The sequence below is a fragment of the Myotis lucifugus genome, unplaced genomic scaffold (genome assembly GCF_000147115.1).
Source record: "Myotis lucifugus unplaced genomic scaffold, Myoluc2.0 scaffold_100, whole genome shotgun sequence".
Classification (NCBI taxonomy): domain Eukaryota; kingdom Metazoa; phylum Chordata; class Mammalia; order Chiroptera; family Vespertilionidae; genus Myotis; species Myotis lucifugus.
This window is the reverse complement of record NW_005871148.1, coordinates 2402942-2408766: the sequence shown is the minus strand read 5'-3', so window position 1 is coordinate 2408766 and position 5825 is coordinate 2402942.

Sequence of the window (5825 nt, the reverse complement as noted above, 5' to 3'; positions counted from 1 at the left end):
GGAAGCCCTTTCCTGCTGGGAGCGCACTTTCCTTGTGCAGAGATGGGACACACCTGAAGTCCTTTCAGCTCTCAGAGTCTGTGACATAAATTATGACATAAAACAGGACCAAATGCCTGCTGACGTGTCTCTGAGAGACTAGAAAGAAAAAGCCCCAGGGTAGGAGTCAAATGTTTTAAGTCCTCTCCTAGCCAGTAACTCGTATGGCCTTAGACGGATTTGTTCTTCAGTTAATTTATCCATAATTTGTTCTTCAGTAATACGGATCTATGTACTTCTCAGGTTAGTGGCAAAACACCAATGAAAGGGCAGGTAGGGAAACCTAAAGAAAGGATATCGAGTTATTCAGTGGTGGTGAGAGCCCTGGGTAGCGGGGGTCAGGGGTCAGGAGCTCCCTTGGGGACTCAGTGAGCCTGGAAGGCCTGGCAGGACCGCCTCCCCTGGGAGAGATGAGCCAAAGTGCACTGGAGTGCACAGGTCGCTGTGAGAAAGGACGCAGGCAAGGCCACAGCTGGGAGCACAAGTGGCCACCGGGGCCGCCTGGTCTACCAGGGAGGACGCCTGACCACCTGGCACCAGACCAAGGGAGGGGAGGGATCGGACCCTGGGGTTCCCAGGCCTCGGCGGGTGCATGCTCAGCTTCACAGACGGTCATTGTTCTCGACACCCCTTTGTTGTCCTTTCCCAGGCGCCAGGCGGGTGGAAACTCGGGAGGCACGGGTTACCCAGAGATAAAGTCTTTTTATGAGCTTCCTGATTTAGCTGGGAGAGGAACTCGGCCAACTGGCACGGGTGATGGGCAGTCTCCCCTACCTGGTTCCTTCTGCGGGAATGAAGCTCCTCCCGGTTCGGGTGGGGGGCGGGGGGCGACACCCAGTGGGGAGGCTTGTGCTGGGGCGCCCGGGACAGAGGTCCAACCCAAGGGGACACCAGCAAGGAAGAGGAGACAGCGTTTGTTCATCCTCTGTGGTCAGCCCCCACATTTCAGCAAGCAAGCACTCAGAAAAGAAGTCCGTCCATCACTGTCCGTGGTGTACAGACGAGCAGATCATTTCTCAAGATTCTTCTGGAAATTTCTCCTGACTCCTCCAGGGATAAGGAAGGTGAAGAGGATTCAAAGAAAAACCCAGAAAACATCCCCCTATCTTGTCTAAATTCCAAGTGTTTAGGGGGAGCTGGGAGGCAAACCCTCAAATCATCATTAGGTTCAAGGGACTTTCAATGAGGCAGTTTGAAATGGCCTTTCTGGGGCGGGGGGGGGGGGGTGAGAGAGAGAGAGATCGGTGTGACATTAAAGTTTGGAAATCTGAACATTATCCTATTGGAGAAGCCTTCGAAGGATGCTACTCTGATGAACTCAAACATCAAGGGAACCAAGTTTACATCCCAGTAGCAGAACCAGCAATAAACACATACGCGCACGCAGATCCAAAAACCGTGAGCTGCTAGGAAGTGCAGAGAATTAGACTAGAGCCGCGTGCTGGGGAGTGACTGGGTGGCCACTCCCACTGTCACTCTGAGGAGGTTGCTTTTAAGGTGAATAACAGGAATCACTAGAGAATCTCTTCTTTCTTTGCCAGCTTGGTGGTATCTACTAGGACTTCATGTGGAGAAGGTGCCCGGGGTGTTTCTTCTCTCACCCACTCAGTCACACACCGACATCCATACCCAACCAGGCAAAGGGGCAGGCTTAGACCCTGAGCTGCCCATTGCTCCCTCCCACCCCCTTCATGGTGTCAGAACCAGGAGCCCTCCTTCCCCCACCCTCCATGCTCTCTACAATCCCTCGTCCCATCTGAAGGGTTTGTGAGCACCATGGTGATAGAGAAAGTGTGGGGTAATAGCTGAGGATCTGGAAGGTGCAGGAGACCCCCTACACTTCTGCCGGCCCGAGACCAGCTTCTGGAGGCGGGTTTCAATCCACTCCTTGTGGGAACTGCCTTTGTCTTCCTTGGTGTCTCCGGAGGACTGTGGAAGAACATACGCCAAGTGTGTGAGCGTTCTGGTTAGTCAACCCCTGGTACCTACTAACCGTGTACCTGACTATCCTCAGGTCATTCCAGGATTCTGGAGAATCCTCACGTCTTTTCACCTCCGCCCCCAACACAGAAACTCCCTGAGTCTCATCCAGCTGGGAGGAGGTAACCTTGCTCCAGAAGTAAGAGCTGCTCGGTCTGTGTGGCTCGGTGGTTGAGCATCCACCTATGAACCAGGAGGTCACGGTTCAATTCCTGGTCAGGGCACATGCCCAGATTTCCGGCTTGATCCCCAGTAGGGGTCGTGTAGGAGGCAGCCTATCAATGATTCTCTCCCGTCATTGATGTTTCTATCTCTCTCTCCCTCTCCCTTCCTCTCTCTAAAACCAATAAACACATTTTTTTAAAAAAAGTAAATAAATAAGGGTTTTGTCTTTTCCCTCCCTCCCTCCGTCCCTCCTCTCTTCTGGTCTCCTTCCTTCCTTCTCTTCATAGTTACACCACTTACTTATGCATCCCTCACCAATGTATTCTTTGTTGTTGCCCCTTCCTACACTTTATATTAACAAAATTATATGAACTCACACACGTTGTCTTGTGTGAGTTCATTTCTATGTTCATCATTTTTTATGTTTTTGAGATCTGTGTTCATGCCCACAGCTGTAGTTAGTCATTTTCTCTACTCGATGGCATTTCTTTATATTAAAATGCCACCATCTGTTTGTGTCTTCTGCTGCTAATGGACATGTAGGCAGGTTTCCATGGTTTACTATTGTGACTAATGCCGTAATGAACATTCCTGTCGCCTGGGGTGAGGTGGGGCGTCTCTGGGGTGTGGATGGAGAAGTGAAATCGCCGGCACAGAGTGCGACGAGCAGACTCAACGTGATTAGCGAGGACAGTGCTCTCTTCCGTGGGAGATTTCACTTGAAGGAAGCTCCGTGTCGCTGAGAAGGTGGACCCAGGTCTAGGTGGGCTGAAAAGTGTCTTTTGCAATCATTACAAAGGAAGTTGTCAGTTTTGTAAAAGTAATTCCACAAATGTAATAAGTAAGAATCAATATAACACGATGCACTGGGTATACGGAAGGAGCCCACTCTGCAGGATGCATTAACCGAGAGATGGTCCTTCTTCAGTCATAGACTGGAGCACCCTACATAGCACAGGTAATGATGCACTTCATGGCAGCGCGTCAGAGAGAAGCCAAAAGATAGGGAACTCTGAGTTGTCATTGGTGTTGCCCATCACACTAACCAAAACTGGGACCTGGGTCCGTTTTCTGGTCGGACAGCTGCCACGGTGGATGGTCCCTCTGCCCCCCCACCCCCCCACCCCCCCAGTCAGTATGAACTTCCTTGAGGGACCATCAGTTCCTGAAAGCATCATTTCCCCTAAGCAAACTGACAAAAATCCCACTTGGAACCCACCAGGCTAAGACCCAGCGGCCATGGCGACCCACCAGTATTACCCCACCCACTGCCTCCTTGTGGACGGAGACCCCATCCTCTCCCTCATGTCTCATCTACAGGGCAGCCCAGCCCACCAATTCCATCATTTTCATTCCTAACAACAAAAACTAAGTCTACTGGGGTTTTCATTTTTCTTGGTTTCGCTCGTAAGGACAGAAATAGGGATGCGTAGACTCATTCATGCACACAGACGACAACCAACGCCATTGTTTTCCCCAGATGGTTCCTATACACAATGTAGACCAAAGTGAATTTCAATGGGAGCGATCTGGAGATTCAAATCCGCCATGCGGTACCCACGTGGGTGATTCCTCCACAGCCTTCCTTCGCCCGTGTCAACTAAGTGTACGTGCAGGAAGATGGCTTTATTCCGTGCTTCCACTTGATGACCGATTTGTGTAATGCTTGGGAATTTGTAAAACGTTCCCATCGACATGGTTGAATTAGATTGTCACAGCCCGGTGAGTGAGGAAGAAGGGATTATTTTCACTCACGTGGGATGAAGAAACCGCGGCCCAGAGAGGTGGACACCCGTGCCCAGAGCCACAGGGCCCAGCCCTGCCTTTGTTCCTCTCCAGCACCAGGGGGCTGGACCACCCCCACTGATGTAGACCGACTCGCCTCAGAAGTCCATGTGTGATTAGGGCAGAGTTCCTCCCTGTGCGGGGGCTCCACCTGCTTCCAGTCACGGGGGTGGACTGTCACCCCACAGAGCCCAGTGGCCATCTGTCTCCTGGAGGCTCTGGCCCCACAGGGCCCTCCAATGGGGAAACCATGAGCATCGCAGCAGCGACAATGGCGTTAGAGCAAGAACAAATTACAGCCTCCCACCCTGCCCTCATTTTCAGGTCTCTGCTCTGTTGTGGAAGGTAAATATCCCGAGAAAAAACACAGCATCCACCGGCAGCTGTGCTCAGGGATGGGTGTACCTTCAAGATAAGGTGAGTTGCCCCATTTTATGATACTAATTGTTGGGGAACAGGATATTCATCCTCAAATACATCGCCATGACGCCTCCCCACCCTGACCCCCAGCCTCCTTCTGCACTGATTACAAGGAAATGCTTGCTATGAAGCCCCCAAAACCTAGAGCATTTACAGTCATCCTGCCCTCCCACCCGAAAACCCAATTTCCAGCTCGCGCGCCTCGCCCAGCAGGCCTCCGTGCGGCTCAGACAAATAATGCGAAATCTCCAAAAACCCCTACAAAGAACGTGTTCCCGCCGCACGGCTCCGTTTCATTTTCTTTTCTTTTACTTTTTATCTAACTGATAATTTTGTGGTGTTTTTTTCCCTCCCCTTCCCCCCCACCCCCCAACACCTTCGGTTGTACACAAACTAATTCTAAACTGGAAGCCGCTCCTGACTTAACTGCTTATTAAAAACACTAATGTGCGCGGCGGCTTTGATGTCTGCCGAGCAACAAAGCGAGAGAGTTACTCTGGGCCACTGTAATCCCTGATTTGTCACTAAGTTATGACACCCAGCAGCGCCGTGTGACAGTGCAAATCAATCATCCGTGTGCTCCGCGGGGCCCTCCCTGCCCCCCGCCGAGCCGCTGCAGTTTAATTAGCTTTTCTCACACCACCGTCATGTCGGGCTGCGGCTCCAGCAAGAAAAGGAGATGGAGGAGATTCACTGGGAAGTGGGGCCCGTAAAAAAAAAGTCTATATCATGGATGGGGGGGGGTGGGGGGTGGTGCGGAAAGTCTGCAAGAAGAAACATCAGAGACCTTTGTAGTGTTTGCTTCAGAGACATGAAGCCTGAGACACACAGGCCGGGGGTACTAGGCTCGGTTGCATGTAAACTTTCAGAACAGCTCCGCGCACCCCTTTACGGAGGCGGTATCTGACGGTGTTTGCAGGGCTTTCGCTTCTTTGGGGACAGTCCATGTTGTCTGGGTTTCTTGTCCACCCGCACTGAGCGAGCCCCCGCCCTCGCCAAGCCCACCAAGATTCGGGAGGCAAGGCCTCGATCGTGGCCGAGTTTTGCACAATTTCGCATGGATTCCTCCGGGGGAGTGTTGTCCCCAGTGGACGCTGGTTTCTCTGTCCATTTTGCAGGGATAAATAACGCCAGGCCCAGAGTAAAGCCAGGACCGAGGCCAGAGAAGGCTGAGAGTAGTTAACGGGGACGGCAGGGGTGAGAGCAGTTGGGGCTGTGGTGTCAGACGCAGAGTGACACTTTTGTCCTGGCCCGGGAGGGAGGCAGACAGATGCCACGGGGCCACGCCTGCCACATTGGGGGTGTTCAGGGGGCTGTCTGCTTCTCTGGAAAACCTACCACGGGGGGGGGGGGATGGTGCAGCCAGTAGACTTTTCCTGGCTGGATTTTAGACAGGTTGGGGGTTGGGTAGTCTCCACCCAGAATTCTCTCTCCTT